The sequence below is a fragment of the Hyla sarda genome, unplaced genomic scaffold (assembly GCF_029499605.1).
Source record: "Hyla sarda isolate aHylSar1 unplaced genomic scaffold, aHylSar1.hap1 scaffold_316, whole genome shotgun sequence".
Classification (NCBI taxonomy): domain Eukaryota; kingdom Metazoa; phylum Chordata; class Amphibia; order Anura; family Hylidae; genus Hyla; species Hyla sarda.
In genome coordinates, this window is record NW_026609890.1 from 1 (window position 1) to 16,576 (window position 16,576).

The window sequence follows — 16,576 nt, forward strand, 5'->3', positions numbered from 1 at the left end:
GTGTAAAAAAAGAAAGGATCTTGCGACAGATCGCATCCTGAGGCACGTTTTTTTTTGTGTGAATACTTGCACTTGGGTGACTTGTGAGCACATACTGATACATACGTTCCCTATCTGGGGACCATAAATTAAATGGATTTTTGAGAAAGGGAGCTGATTTGGAAGCTTGCTTCTGTCGCCCTATGCATTGACCCGATGTGGCAGTATATTCGGGTAGTGAACAGTGCACCACCCCATTCCAGTGTTAAACAAGAAAGATTCTCATTTAATCCTCCGTGGGTGAGAATTTGAGTTTGAGAATTGGAGACCAAAATGATGAGTTGCACTGACTGGTTTATGAACGTCTATTCATTTAGCGTTTTAATGACCATGTTTGCACACTGATTGGTGTAAAAAAATAAAATAAAACTAAATAATAATAATCTAGCACACCTGTGCAGGTTTGACATGACATGACAGGTAGCTGTCTTGTGGGTGGTGCTGAATCCTGTTAAATGACGTGAGGGTCTCATGCCTATACACAAGGGTGTGTCATTGCTGTTGCTTGACCATGCATTGGTATCTGTGGTCAGTGAATGATAAAAACAAAATTTACCATCCATTGATGGATGGGAAATCCGCCATGAGTCATTTGTTTTTAGAAACTGCTGCTCACAACCAATGTTGCAATGGAGTGTCTCCATCTGCTGGTGGTATTGGAAAGGCATTAGTGCTATGACAGGGTCTGAAGAAGAAGAAGAAGAAGAAGAAGAAGAAGACGGAAAAAAATATATATAAAAAGAAAAAGAGAGAGAGAGAGAGAGAGACTGACTTAGTGAGCGAGTGAGTGAGAGAGTGAGAGTGAGTGAGAGTGAATGAGTGAGTGAGTGATTGAGTGAGTGAGTGAGTGAGTGAGAACAAATGAGTTAAAGCAAGTGAGTGAGAGAGATCGAATGAATGAAAGTCTGAATGACAGAAAGAAAAAAGGATGAAGAAAGAAGCATGAAGAAAAAAAAATGTATATGGAGTTGCTGACATGAGTGCAATCTACAAAGCCGTTGAGGCTGATCCTCATGGGAGGATTATTGCACCAGGACCCTTAGCACTTTTAAAATGCCATTCAATGCCACGGGCTAGATGTAAACTGCAGATGACCATGTTGTGGTAGTTACCATGGATACCCAAGTGATGTGTGAGCTAACACATAGGCCCAACAGATTCCAAGAAGGCCAGAATCACCAGCGGCACCACCATCGATTGTCAGGTCACCCGGATTCAGCAAATACCAGAGTCCAAAATGATGCAGGTTTATACTGTTAATTTTCAGTTTATCGTTACAGTTGGTGTTATTCCATGTCGGAAGGGACGCAGCTACAGCCAGTGGGGTAACTAGAGACAGGCAGGCAGCTATGTGCAACAAAGGTAGGCGTGTTGTTTTCATATGCAGATCTGAAATATTGTCTTATATGCAAGAGGAGGAGTGATGGGGGTTCAGGCAAAAGCCAGGCTATGGATTGCATTGCTAAATGCTCCATCAGAGTGCAATGGTCGCCTGTCCTTTTTTTAAGTGATGATGTGGGTTTAGCCTGTGCTGTATGTATGTATGGGTGGCTGACTGCCACCCACCCAGAGAGTGTATGGGAGGCTGGTTGGCTGCCAGCCTTCCTTCCATTCCTATGAGTAATGTGAGTGCTCATGAAGGGGACATGGTTGGGTCCACCCCTTTCCCGGTTATCCTCTCTAGGCCTTTTGGCTTAGATCAAGTGTAAAAAAAGAAAGGATCTTGCGACAGATCGCATCCTGAGGCACGTTTTTTTTTGTGTGAATACTTGCACTTGGGTGACTTGTGAGCACATACTGATACATACGTTCCCTATCTGGGGACCATAAATTAAATGGATTTTTGAGAAAGGGAGCTGATTTGGAAGCTTGCTTCTGTCGCCCTATGCATTGACCCGATGTGGCAGTATATTCGGGTAGTGAACAGTGCACCACCCCATTCCAGTGTTAAACAAGAAAGATTCTCATTTAATCCTCCGTGGGTGAGAATTTGAGTTTGAGAATTGGAGACCAAAATGATGAGTTGCACTGACTGGTTTATGAACGTCTATTCATTTAGCGTTTTAATGACCATGTTTGCACACTGATTGGTGTAAAAAAATAAAATAAAACTAAATAATAATAATCTAGCACACCTGTGCAGGTTTGACATGACATGACAGGTAGCTGTCTTGTGGGTGGTGCTGAATCCTGTTAAATGACGTGAGGGTCTCATGCCTATACACAAGGGTGTGTCATTGCTGTTGCTTGACCATGCATTGGTATCTGTGGTCAGTGAATGATAAAAACAAAATTTACCATCCATTGATGGATGGGAAATCCGCCATGAGGCATTTGTTTTTAGAAACTGCTGCTCACAACCAATGTTGCAATGGAGTGTCTCCATCTGCTGGTGGTATTGGAAAGGCATTAGTGCTATGACAGGGTCTGAAGAAGAAGAAGAAGAAGAAGAAGACGGAAAAAAATATATATAAAAAGAAAAAGAGAGAGAGAGAGAGAGAGACTGACTTAGTGAGCGAGTGAGTGAGAGAGTGAGAGTGAGTGAGAGTGAATGAGTGAGTGAGTGATTGAGTGAGTGAGTGAGTGAGTGAGAACAAATGAGTTAAAGCAAGTGAGTGAGAGAGATCGAATGAATGAAAGTCTGAATGACAGAAAGAAAAAAGGATGAAGAAAGAAGCATGAAGAAAAAAAAATGTATATGGAGTTGCTGACATGAGTGCAATCTACAAAGCCGTTGAGGCTGATCCTCATGGGAGGATTATTGCACCAGGACCCTTAGCACTTTTAAAATGCCATTCAATGCCACGGGCTAGATGTAAACTGCAGATGACCATGTTGTGGTAGTTACCATGGATACCCAAGTGATGTGTGAGCTAACACATAGGCCCAACAGATTCCAAGAAGGCCAGAATCACCAGCGGCACCACCATCGATTGTCAGGTCACCCGGATTCAGCAAATACCAGAGTCCAAAATGATGCAGGTTTATACTGTTAATTTTCAGTTTATCGTTACAGTTGGTGTTATTCCATGTCGGAAGGGACGCAGCTACAGCCAGTGGGGTAACTAGAGACAGGCAGGCAGCTATGTGCAACAAAGGTAGGCGTGTTGTTTTCATATGCAGATCTGAAATATTGTCTTATATGCAAGAGGAGGAGTGATGGGGGTTCAGGCAAAAGCCAGGCTATGGATTGCATTGCTAAATGCTCCATCAGAGTGCAATGGTCGCCTGTCCTTTTTTTAAGTGATGATGTGGGTTTAGCCTGTGCTGTATGTATGTATGGGTGGCTGACTGCCACCCACCCAGAGAGTGTATGGGAGGCTGGTTGGCTGCCAGCCTTCCTTCCATTCCTATGAGTAATGTGAGTGCTCATGAAGGGGACATGGTTGGGTCCACCCCTTTCCCGGTTATCCCCTCTAGGCCTTTTGGCTTAGATCAAGTGTAAAAAAAGAAAGGATCTTGCGACAGATCGCATCCTGAGGCACGTTTTTTTTTGTGTGAATACTTGCACTTGGGTGACTTGTGAGCACATACTGATACATACGTTCCCTATCTGGGGACCATAAATTAAATGGATTTTTGAGAAAGGGAGCTGATTTGGAAGCTTGCTTCTGTCGCCCTATGCATTGACCCGATGTGGCAGTATATTCGGGTAGTGAACAGTGCACCACCCCATTCCAGTGTTAAACAAGAAAGATTCTCATTTAATCCTCCGTGGGTGAGAATTTGAGTTTGAGAATTGGAGACCAAAATGATGAGTTGCACTGACTGGTTTATGAACGTCTATTCATTTAGCGTTTTAATGACCATGTTTGCACACTGATTGGTGTAAAAAAATAAAATAAAACTAAATAATAATAATCTAGCACACCTGTGCAGGTTTGACATGACATGACAGGTAGCTGTCTTGTGGGTGGTGCTGAATCCTGTTAAATGACGTGAGGGTCTCATGCCTATACACAAGGGTGTGTCATTGCTGTTGCTTGACCATGCATTGGTATCTGTGGTCAGTGAATGATAAAAACAAAATTTACCATCCATTGATGGATGGGAAATCCGCCATGAGGCATTTGTTTTTAGAAACTGCTGCTCACAACCAATGTTGCAATGGAGTGTCTCCATCTGCTGGTGGTATTGGAAAGGCATTAGTGCTATGACAGGGTCTGAAGAAGAAGAAGAAGAAGAAGAAGACGGAAAAAAATATATATAAAAAGAAAAAGAAAAAGAGAGAGAGAGAGAGAGAGACTGACTTAGTGAGCGAGTGAGTGAGTGAGAGAGTGAGTGAGAGTGAATGAGTGAGTGAGTGATTGAGTGAGTGAGTGAGTGAGTGAGAACAAATGAGTTAAAGCAAGTGAGTGAGAGAGATCGAATGAATGAAAGTCTGAATGACAGAAAGAAAAAAGGATGAAGAAAGAAGCATGAAGAAAAAAAAATGTATATGGAGTTGCTGACATGAGTGCAATCTACAAAGCCGTTGAGGCTGATCCTCATGGGAGGATTATTGCACCAGGACCCTTAGCACTTTTAAAATGCCATTCAATGCCACGGGCTAGATGTAAACTGCAGATGACCATGTTGTGGTAGTTACCATGGATACCCAAGTGATGTGTGAGCTAACACATAGGCCCAACAGATTCCAAGAAGGCCAGAATCACCAGCGGCACCACCATCGATTGTCAGGTCACCCGGATTCAGCAAATACCAGAGTCCAAAATGATGCAGGTTTATACTGTTAATTTTCAGTTTATCGTTACAGTTGGTGTTATTCCATGTCGGAAGGGACGCAGCTACAGCCAGTGGGGTAACTAGAGACAGGCAGGCAGCTATGTGCAACAAAGGTAGGCGTGTTGTTTTCATATGCAGATCTGAAATATTGTCTTATATGCAAGAGGAGGAGTGATGGGGGTTCAGGCAAAAGCCAGGCTATGGATTGCATTGCTAAATGCTCCATCAGAGTGCAATGGTCGCCTGTCCTTTTTTTAAGTGATGATGTGGGTTTAGCCTGTGCTGTATGTATGTATGGGTGGCTGACTGCCACCCACCCAGAGAGTGTATGGGAGGCTGGTTGGCTGCCAGCCTTCCTTCCATTCCTATGAGTAATGTGAGTGCTCATGAAGGGGACATGGTTGGGTCCACCCCTTTCCCGGTTATCCCCTCTAGGCCTTTTGGCTTAGATCAAGTGTAAAAAAAGAAAGGATCTTGCGACAGATCGCATCCTGAGGCACGTTTTTTTTTGTGTGAATACTTGCACTTGGGTGACTTGTGAGCACATACTGATACATACGTTCCCTATCTGGGGACCATAAATTAAATGGATTTTTGAGAAAGGGAGCTGATTTGGAAGCTTGCTTCTGTCGCCCTATGCATTGACCCGATGTGGCAGTATATTCGGGTAGTGAACAGTGCACCACCCCATTCCAGTGTTAAACAAGAAAGATTCTCATTTAATCCTCCGTGGGTGAGAATTTGAGTTTGAGAATTGGAGACCAAAATGATGAGTTGCACTGACTGGTTTATGAACGTCTATTCATTTAGCGTTTTAATGACCATGTTTGCACACTGATTGGTGTAAAAAAATAAAATAAAACTAAATAATAATAATCTAGCACACCTGTGCAGGTTTGACATGACATGACAGGTAGCTGTCTTGTGGGTGGTGCTGAATCCTGTTAAATGACGTGAGGGTCTCATGCCTATACACAAGGGTGTGTCATTGCTGTTGCTTGACCATGCATTGGTATCTGTGGTCAGTGAATGATAAAAACAAAATTTACCATCCATTGATGGATGGGAAATCCGCCATGAGGCATTTGTTTTTAGAAACTGCTGCTCACAACCAATGTTGCAATGGAGTGTCTCCATCTGCTGGTGGTATTGGAAAGGCATTAGTGCTATGACAGGGTCTGAAGAAGAAGAAGAAGAAGAAGAAGAAGACGGAAAAAAATATATATAAAAAGAAAAAGAGAGAGAGAGAGAGAGAGAGAGACTGACTTAGTGAGCGAGTGAGTGAGAGAGTGAGAGTGAGTGAGAGTGAATGAGTGAGTGAGTGATTGAGTGAGTGAGTGAGTGAGTGAGAACAAATGAGTTAAAGCAAGTGAGTGAGAGAGATCGAATGAATGAAAGTCTGAATGACAGAAAGAAAAAAGGATGAAGAAAGAAGCATGAAGAAAAAAAAATGTATATGGAGTTGCTGACATGAGTGCAATCTACAAAGCCGTTGAGGCTGATCCTCATGGGAGGATTATTGCACCAGGACCCTTAGCACTTTTAAAATGCCATTCAATGCCACGGGCTAGATGTAAACTGCAGATGACCATGTTGTGGTAGTTACCATGGATACCCAAGTGATGTGTGAGCTAACACATAGGCCCAACAGATTCCAAGAAGGCCAGAATCACCAGCGGCACCACCATCGATTGTCAGGTCACCCGGATTCAGCAAATACCAGAGTCCAAAATGATGCAGGTTTATACTGTTAATTTTCAGTTTATCGTTACAGTTGGTGTTATTCCATGTCGGAAGGGACGCAGCTACAGCCAGTGGGGTAACTAGAGACAGGCAGGCAGCTATGTGCAACAAAGGTAGGCGTGTTGTTTTCATATGCAGATCTGAAATATTGTCTTATATGCAAGAGGAGGAGTGATGGGGGTTCAGGCAAAAGCCAGGCTATGGATTGCATTGCTAAATGCTCCATCAGAGTGCAATGGTCGCCTGTCCTTTTTTTAAGTGATGATGTGGGTTTAGCCTGTGCTGTATGTATGTATGGGTGGCTGACTGCCACCCACCCAGAGAGTGTATGGGAGGCTGGTTGGCTGCCAGCCTTCCTTCCATTCCTATGAGTAATGTGAGTGCTCATGAAGGGGACATGGTTGGGTCCACCCCTTTCCCGGTTATCCCCTCTAGGCCTTTTGGCTTAGATCAAGTGTAAAAAAAGAAAGGATCTTGCGACAGATCGCATCCTGAGGCACGTTTTTTTTTGTGTGAATACTTGCACTTGGGTGACTTGTGAGCACATACTGATACATACGTTCCCTATCTGGGGACCATAAATTAAATGGATTTTTGAGAAAGGGAGCTGATTTGGAAGCTTGCTTCTGTCGCCCTATGCATTGACCCGATGTGGCAGTATATTCGGGTAGTGAACAGTGCACCACCCCATTCCAGTGTTAAACAAGAAAGATTCTCATTTAATCCTCCGTGGGTGAGAATTTGAGTTTGAGAATTGGAGACCAAAATGATGAGTTGCACTGACTGGTTTATGAACGTCTATTCATTTAGCGTTTTAATGACCATGTTTGCACACTGATTGGTGTAAAAAAATAAAATAAAACTAAATAATAATAATCTAGCACACCTGTGCAGGTTTGACATGACATGACAGGTAGCTGTCTTGTGGGTGGTGCTGAATCCTGTTAAATGACGTGAGGGTCTCATGCCTATACACAAGGGTGTGTCATTGCTGTTGCTTGACCATGCATTGGTATCTGTGGTCAGTGAATGATAAAAACAAAATTTACCATCCATTGATGGATGGGAAATCCGCCATGAGGCATTTGTTTTTAGAAACTGCTGCTCACAACCAATGTTGCAATGGAGTGTCTCCATCTGCTGGTGGTATTGGAAAGGCATTAGTGCTATGACAGGGTCTGAAGAAGAAGAAGAAGAAGAAGAAGAAGAAGAAGAAGAAGAAGACGGAAAAAAATATATATAAAAAGAAAAAGAGAGAGAGAGAGAGAGAGACTGACTTAGTGAGCGAGTGAGTGAGAGAGTGAGAGTGAGTGAGAGTGAATGAGTGAGTGAGTGATTGAGTGAGTGAGTGAGTGAGTGAGAACAAATGAGTTAAAGCAAGTGAGTGAGAGAGATCGAATGAATGAAAGTCTGAATGACAGAAAGAAAAAAGGATGAAGAAAGAAGCATGAAGAAAAAAAAATGTATATGGAGTTGCTGACATGAGTGCAATCTACAAAGCCGTTGAGGCTGATCCTCATGGGAGGATTATTGCACCAGGACCCTTAGCACTTTTAAAATGCCATTCAATGCCACGGGCTAGATGTAAACTGCAGATGACCATGTTGTGGTAGTTACCATGGATACCCAAGTGATGTGTGAGCTAACACATAGGCCCAACAGATTCCAAGAAGGCCAGAATCACCAGCGGCACCACCATCGATTGTCAGGTCACCCGGATTCAGCAAATACCAGAGTCCAAAATGATGCAGGTTTATACTGTTAATTTTCAGTTTATCGTTACAGTTGGTGTTATTCCATGTCGGAAGGGACGCAGCTACAGCCAGTGGGGTAACTAGAGACAGGCAGGCAGCTATGTGCAACAAAGGTAGGCGTGTTGTTTTCATATGCAGATCTGAAATATTGTCTTATATGCAAGAGGAGGAGTGATGGGGGTTCAGGCAAAAGCCAGGCTATGGATTGCATTGCTAAATGCTCCATCAGAGTGCAATGGTCGCCTGTCCTTTTTTTAAGTGATGATGTGGGTTTAGCCTGTGCTGTATGTATGTATGGGTGGCTGACTGCCACCCACCCAGAGAGTGTATGGGAGGCTGGTTGGCTGCCAGCCTTCCTTCCATTCCTATGAGTAATGTGAGTGCTCATGAAGGGGACATGGTTGGGTCCACCCCTTTCCCGGTTATCCCCTCTAGGCCTTTTGGCTTAGATCAAGTGTAAAAAAAGAAAGGATCTTGCGACAGATCGCATCCTGAGGCACGTTTTTTTTTGTGTGAATACTTGCACTTGGGTGACTTGTGAGCACATACTGATACATACGTTCCCTATCTGGGGACCATAAATTAAATGGATTTTTGAGAAAGGGAGCTGATTTGGAAGCTTGCTTCTGTCGCCCTATGCATTGACCCGATGTGGCAGTATATTCGGGTAGTGAACAGTGCACCACCCCATTCCAGTGTTAAACAAGAAAGATTCTCATTTAATCCTCCGTGGGTGAGAATTTGAGTTTGAGAATTGGAGACCAAAATGATGAGTTGCACTGACTGGTTTATGAACGTCTATTCATTTAGCGTTTTAATGACCATGTTTGCACACTGATTGGTGTAAAAAAATAAAATAAAACTAAATAATAATAATCTAGCACACCTGTGCAGGTTTGACATGACATGACAGGTAGCTGTCTTGTGGGTGGTGCTGAATCCTGTTAAATGACGTGAGGGTCTCATGCCTATACACAAGGGTGTGTCATTGCTGTTGCTTGACCATGCATTGGTATCTGTGGTCAGTGAATGATAAAAACAAAATTTACCATCCATTGATGGATGGGAAATCCGCCATGAGGCATTTGTTTTTAGAAACTGCTGCTCACAACCAATGTTGCAATGGAGTGTCTCCATCTGCTGGTGGTATTGGAAAGGCATTAGTGCTATGACAGGGTCTGAAGAAGAAGAAGAAGAAGAAGAAGAAGAAGAAGAAGAAGAAGAAGACGGAAAAAAATATATATAAAAAGAAAAAGAGAGAGAGAGACTGACTTAGTGAGCGAGTGAGTGAGAGAGTGAGAGTGAGTGAGAGTGAATGAGTGAGTGAGTGATTGAGTGAGTGAGTGAGTGAGTGAGAACAAATGAGTTAAAGCAAGTGAGTGAGAGAGATCGAATGAATGAAAGTCTGAATGACAGAAAGAAAAAAGGATGAAGAAAGAAGCATGAAGAAAAAAAAATGTATATGGAGTTGCTGACATGAGTGCAATCTACAAAGCCGTTGAGGCTGATCCTCATGGGAGGATTATTGCACCAGGACCCTTAGCACTTTTAAAATGCCATTCAATGCCACGGGCTAGATGTAAACTGCAGATGACCATGTTGTGGTAGTTACCATGGATACCCAAGTGATGTGTGAGCTAACACATAGGCCCAACAGATTCCAAGAAGGCCAGAATCACCAGCGGCACCACCATCGATTGTCAGGTCACCCGGATTCAGCAAATACCAGAGTCCAAAATGATGCAGGTTTATACTGTTAATTTTCAGTTTATCGTTACAGTTGGTGTTATTCCATGTCGGAAGGGACGCAGCTACAGCCAGTGGGGTAACTAGAGACAGGCAGGCAGCTATGTGCAACAAAGGTAGGCGTGTTGTTTTCATATGCAGATCTGAAATATTGTCTTATATGCAAGAGGAGGAGTGATGGGGGTTCAGGCAAAAGCCAGGCTATGGATTGCATTGCTAAATGCTCCATCAGAGTGCAATGGTCGCCTGTCCTTTTTTTAAGTGATGATGTGGGTTTAGCCTGTGCTGTATGTATGTATGGGTGGCTGACTGCCACCCACCCAGAGAGTGTATGGGAGGCTGGTTGGCTGCCAGCCTTCCTTCCATTCCTATGAGTAATGTGAGTGCTCATGAAGGGGACATGGTTGGGTCCACCCCTTTCCCGGTTATCCCCTCTAGGCCTTTTGGCTTAGATCAAGTGTAAAAAAAGAAAGGATCTTGCGACAGATCGCATCCTGAGGCACGTTTTTTTTTGTGTGAATACTTGCACTTGGGTGACTTGTGAGCACATACTGATACATACGTTCCCTATCTGGGGACCATAAATTAAATGGATTTTTGAGAAAGGGAGCTGATTTGGAAGCTTGCTTCTGTCGCCCTATGCATTGACCCGATGTGGCAGTATATTCGGGTAGTGAACAGTGCACCACCCCATTCCAGTGTTAAACAAGAAAGATTCTCATTTAATCCTCCGTGGGTGAGAATTTGAGTTTGAGAATTGGAGACCAAAATGATGAGTTGCACTGACTGGTTTATGAACGTCTATTCATTTAGCGTTTTAATGACCATGTTTGCACACTGATTGGTGTAAAAAAATAAAATAAAACTAAATAATAATAATCTAGCACACCTGTGCAGGTTTGACATGACATGACAGGTAGCTGTCTTGTGGGTGGTGCTGAATCCTGTTAAATGACGTGAGGGTCTCATGCCTATACACAAGGGTGTGTCATTGCTGTTGCTTGACCATGCATTGGTATCTGTGGTCAGTGAATGATAAAAACAAAATTTACCATCCATTGATGGATGGGAAATCCGCCATGAGGCATTTGTTTTTAGAAACTGCTGCTCACAACCAATGTTGCAATGGAGTGTCTCCATCTGCTGGTGGTATTGGAAAGGCATTAGTGCTATGACAGGGTCTGAAGAAGAAGAAGAAGAAGAAGAAGAAGAAGAAGAAGAAGAAGACGGAAAAAAATATATATAAAAAGAAAAAGAGAGAGAGAGACTGACTTAGTGAGCGAGTGAGTGAGAGAGTGAGAGTGAGTGAGAGTGAATGAGTGAGTGAGTGATTGAGTGAGTGAGTGAGTGAGTGAGAACAAATGAGTTAAAGCAAGTGAGTGAGAGAGATCGAATGAATGAAAGTCTGAATGACAGAAAGAAAAAAGGATGAAGAAAGAAGCATGAAGAAAAAAAAATGTATATGGAGTTGCTGACATGAGTGCAATCTACAAAGCCGTTGAGGCTGATCCTCATGGGAGGATTATTGCACCAGGACCCTTAGCACTTTTAAAATGCCATTCAATGCCACGGGCTAGATGTAAACTGCAGATGACCATGTTGTGGTAGTTACCATGGATACCCAAGTGATGTGTGAGCTAACACATAGGCCCAACAGATTCCAAGAAGGCCAGAATCACCAGCGGCACCACCATCGATTGTCAGGTCACCCGGATTCAGCAAATACCAGAGTCCAAAATGATGCAGGTTTATACTGTTAATTTTCAGTTTATCGTTACAGTTGGTGTTATTCCATGTCGGAAGGGACGCAGCTACAGCCAGTGGGGTAACTAGAGACAGGCAGGCAGCTATGTGCAACAAAGGTAGGCGTGTTGTTTTCATATGCAGATCTGAAATATTGTCTTATATGCAAGAGGAGGAGTGATGGGGGTTCAGGCAAAAGCCAGGCTATGGATTGCATTGCTAAATGCTCCATCAGAGTGCAATGGTCGCCTGTCCTTTTTTTAAGTGATGATGTGGGTTTAGCCTGTGCTGTATGTATGTATGGGTGGCTGACTGCCACCCACCCAGAGAGTGTATGGGAGGCTGGTTGGCTGCCAGCCTTCCTTCCATTCCTATGAGTAATGTGAGTGCTCATGAAGGGGACATGGTTGGGTCCACCCCTTTCCCGGTTATCCCCTCTAGGCCTTTTGGCTTAGATCAAGTGTAAAAAAAGAAAGGATCTTGCGACAGATCGCATCCTGAGGCACGTTTTTTTTTGTGTGAATACTTGCACTTGGGTGACTTGTGAGCACATACTGATACATACGTTCCCTATCTGGGGACCATAAATTAAATGGATTTTTGAGAAAGGGAGCTGATTTGGAAGCTTGCTTCTGTCGCCCTATGCATTGACCCGATGTGGCAGTATATTCGGGTAGTGAACAGTGCACCACCCCATTCCAGTGTTAAACAAGAAAGATTCTCATTTAATCCTCCGTGGGTGAGAATTTGAGTTTGAGAATTGGAGACCAAAATGATGAGTTGCACTGACTGGTTTATGAACGTCTATTCATTTAGCGTTTTAATGACCATGTTTGCACACTGATTGGTGTAAAAAAATAAAATAAAACTAAATAATAATAATCTAGCACACCTGTGCAGGTTTGACATGACATGACAGGTAGCTGTCTTGTGGGTGGTGCTGAATCCTGTTAAATGACGTGAGGGTCTCATGCCTATACACAAGGGTGTGTCATTGCTGTTGCTTGACCATGCATTGGTATCTGTGGTCAGTGAATGATAAAAACAAAATTTACCATCCATTGATGGATGGGAAATCCGCCATGAGGCATTTGTTTTTAGAAACTGCTGCTCACAACCAATGTTGCAATGGAGTGTCTCCATCTGCTGGTGGTATTGGAAAGGCATTAGTGCTATGACAGGGTCTGAAGAAGAAGAAGAAGAAGAAGAAGACGGAAAAAAATATATATAAAAAGAAAAAGAGAGAGAGAGAGAGAGAGACTGACTTAGTGAGCGAGTGAGTGAGAGAGTGAGAGTGAGTGAGAGTGAATGAGTGAGTGAGTGATTGAGTGAGTGAGTGAGTGAGTGAGAACAAATGAGTTAAAGCAAGTGAGTGAGAGAGATCGAATGAATGAAAGTCTGAATGACAGAAAGAAAAAAGGATGAAGAAAGAAGCATGAAGAAAAAAAAATGTATATGGAGTTGCTGACATGAGTGCAATCTACAAAGCCGTTGAGGCTGATCCTCATGGGAGGATTATTGCACCAGGACCCTTAGCACTTTTAAAATGCCATTCAATGCCACGGGCTAGATGTAAACTGCAGATGACCATGTTGTGGTAGTTACCATGGATACCCAAGTGATGTGTGAGCTAACACATAGGCCCAACAGATTCCAAGAAGGCCAGAATCACCAGCGGCACCACCATCGATTGTCAGGTCACCCGGATTCAGCAAATACCAGAGTCCAAAATGATGCAGGTTTATACTGTTAATTTTCAGTTTATCGTTACAGTTGGTGTTATTCCATGTCGGAAGGGACGCAGCTACAGCCAGTGGGGTAACTAGAGACAGGCAGGCAGCTATGTGCAACAAAGGTAGGCGTGTTGTTTTCATATGCAGATCTGAAATATTGTCTTATATGCAAGAGGAGGAGTGATGGGGGTTCAGGCAAAAGCCAGGCTATGGATTGCATTGCTAAATGCTCCATCAGAGTGCAATGGTCGCCTGTCCTTTTTTTAAGTGATGATGTGGGTTTAGCCTGTGCTGTATGTATGTATGGGTGGCTGACTGCCACCCACCCAGAGAGTGTATGGGAGGCTGGTTGGCTGCCAGCCTTCCTTCCATTCCTATGAGTAATGTGAGTGCTCATGAAGGGGACATGGTTGGGTCCACCCCTTTCCCGGTTATCCCCTCTAGGCCTTTTGGCTTAGATCAAGTGTAAAAAAAGAAAGGATCTTGCGACAGATCGCATCCTGAGGCACGTTTTTTTTTTGTGTGAATACTTGCACTTGGGTGACTTGTGAGCACATACTGATACATACGTTCCCTATCTGGGGACCATAAATTAAATGGATTTTTGAGAAAGGGAGCTGATTTGGAAGCTTGCTTCTGTCGCCCTATGCATTGACCCGATGTGGCAGTATATTCGGGTAGTGAACAGTGCACCACCCCATTCCAGTGTTAAACAAGAAAGATTCTCATTTAATCCTCCGTGGGTGAGAATTTGAGTTTGAGAATTGGAGACCAAAATGATGAGTTGCACTGACTGGTTTATGAACGTCTATTCATTTAGCGTTTTAATGACCATGTTTGCACACTGATTGGTGTAAAAAAATAAAATAAAACTAAATAATAATAATCTAGCACACCTGTGCAGGTTTGACATGACATGACAGGTAGCTGTCTTGTGGGTGGTGCTGAATCCTGTTAAATGACGTGAGGGTCTCATGCCTATACACAAGGGTGTGTCATTGCTGTTGCTTGACCATGCATTGGTATCTGTGGTCAGTGAATGATAAAAACAAAATTTACCATCCATTGATGGATGGGAAATCCGCCATGAGGCATTTGTTTTTAGAAACTGCTGCTCACAACCAATGTTGCAATGGAGTGTCTCCATCTGCTGGTGGTATTGGAAAGGCATTAGTGCTATGACAGGGTCTGAAGAAGAAGAAGAAGAAGAAGAAGAAGAAGACGGAAAAAAATATATATAAAAAGAAAAAGAGAGAGAGAGAGAGAGACTGACTTAGTGAGCGAGTGAGTGAGAGAGTGAGAGTGAGTGAGAGTGAATGAGTGAGTGAGTGATTGAGTGAGTGAGTGAGTGAGTGAGTGAGAACAAATGAGTTAAAGCAAGTGAGTGAGAGAGATCGAATGAATGAAAGTCTGAATGACAGAAAGAAAAAAGGATGAAGAAAGAAGCATGAAGAAAAAAAAATGTATATGGAGTTGCTGACATGAGTGCAATCTACAAAGCCGTTGAGGCTGATCCTCATGGGAGGATTATTGCACCAGGACCCTTAGCACTTTTAAAATGCCATTCAATGCCACGGGCTAGATGTAAACTGCAGATGACCATGTTGTGGTAGTTACCATGGATACCCAAGTGATGTGTGAGCTAACACATAGGCCCAACAGATTCCAAGAAGGCCAGAATCACCAGCGGCACCACCATCGATTGTCAGGTCACCCGGATTCAGCAAATACCAGAGTCCAAAATGATGCAGGTTTATACTGTTAATTTTCAGTTTATCGTTACAGTTGGTGTTATTCCATGTCGGAAGGGACGCAGCTACAGCCAGTGGGGTAACTAGAGACAGGCAGGCAGCTATGTGCAACAAAGGTAGGCGTGTTGTTTTCATATGCAGATCTGAAATATTGTCTTATATGCAAGAGGAGGAGTGATGGGGGTTCAGGCAAAAGCCAGGCTATGGATTGCATTGCTAAATGCTCCATCAGAGTGCAATGGTCGCCTGTCCTTTTTTTAAGTGATGATGTGGGTTTAGCCTGTGCTGTATGTATGTATGGGTGGCTGACTGCCACCCACCCAGAGAGTGTATGGGAGGCTGGTTGGCTGCCAGCCTTCCTTCCATTCCTATGAGTAATGTGAGTGCTCATGAAGGGGACATGGTTGGGTCCACCCCTTTCCCGGTTATCCCCTCTAGGCCTTTTGGCTTAGATCAAGTGTAAAAAAAGAAAGGATCTTGCGACAGATCGCATCCTGAGGCACGTTTTTTTTTGTGTGAATACTTGCACTTGGGTGACTTGTGAGCACATACTGATACATACGTTCCCTATCTGGGGACCATAAATTAAATGGATTTTTGAGAAAGGGAGCTGATTTGGAAGCTTGCTTCTGTCGCCCTATGCATTGACCCGATGTGGCAGTATATTCGGGTAGTGAACAGTGCACCACCCCATTCCAGTGTTAAACAAGAAAGATTCTCATTTAATCCTCCGTGGGTGAGAATTTGAGTTTGAGAATTGGAGACCAAAATGATGAGTTGCACTGACTGGTTTATGAACGTCTATTCATTTAGCGTTTTAATGACCATGTTTGCACACTGATTGGTGTAAAAAAATAAAATAAAACTAAATAATAATAATCTAGCACACCTGTGCAGGTTTGACATGACATGACAGGTAGCTGTCTTGTGGGTGGTGCTGAATCCTGTTAAATGACGTGAGGGTCTCATGCCTATACACAAGGGTGTGTCATTGCTGTTGCTTGACCATGCATTGGTATCTGTGGTCAGTGAATGATAAAAACAAAATTTACCATCCATTGATGGATGGGAAATCCGCCATGAGGCATTTGTTTTTAGAAACTGCTGCTCACAACCAATGTTGCAATGGAGTGTCTCCATCTGCTGGTGGTATTGGAAAGGCATTAGTGCTATGACAGGGTCTGAAGAAGAAGAAGAAGAAGAAGAAGACGGAAAAAAATATATATAAAAAGAAAAAGAGAGAGAGAGACTGACTTAGTGAGCGAGTGAGTGAGAGAGTGAGAGTGAGTGAGAGTGAATGAGTGAGTGAGTGATTGAGTGAGTGAGTGAGTGAGTGAGAACA

General features: G+C 43.3%; 9 pseudogenes; all 9 read left to right on the plus strand.

Annotated features, from left to right (window-relative positions):
* The first annotated feature begins 1,712 nt into the window (after positions 1-1,712).
* On the plus strand, positions 1,713-1,976 carry LOC130329309 (U2 spliceosomal RNA; annotated as a pseudogene).
* Positions 1,977-3,448: 1,472 nt separating this feature from the next.
* LOC130329221 (U2 spliceosomal RNA) lies at positions 3,449-3,712 on the plus strand (annotated as a pseudogene).
* A 1,476-nt stretch (positions 3,713-5,188) lies between these two features.
* On the plus strand, positions 5,189-5,452 carry LOC130329233 (U2 spliceosomal RNA; annotated as a pseudogene).
* A 1,479-nt stretch (positions 5,453-6,931) lies between these two features.
* On the plus strand, positions 6,932-7,195 carry LOC130329245 (U2 spliceosomal RNA; annotated as a pseudogene).
* Positions 7,196-8,685: 1,490 nt separating this feature from the next.
* Positions 8,686-8,949, plus strand: LOC130329257 (U2 spliceosomal RNA; annotated as a pseudogene).
* Positions 8,950-10,434: 1,485 nt separating this feature from the next.
* On the plus strand, positions 10,435-10,698 carry LOC130329270 (U2 spliceosomal RNA; annotated as a pseudogene).
* Positions 10,699-12,180: 1,482 nt separating this feature from the next.
* On the plus strand, positions 12,181-12,444 carry LOC130329282 (U2 spliceosomal RNA; annotated as a pseudogene).
* Positions 12,445-13,916: 1,472 nt separating this feature from the next.
* LOC130329286 (U2 spliceosomal RNA) lies at positions 13,917-14,181 on the plus strand (annotated as a pseudogene).
* A 1,480-nt stretch (positions 14,182-15,661) lies between these two features.
* Positions 15,662-15,925, plus strand: LOC130329294 (U2 spliceosomal RNA; annotated as a pseudogene).
* The last annotated feature ends 651 nt before the right edge of the window (positions 15,926-16,576 follow it).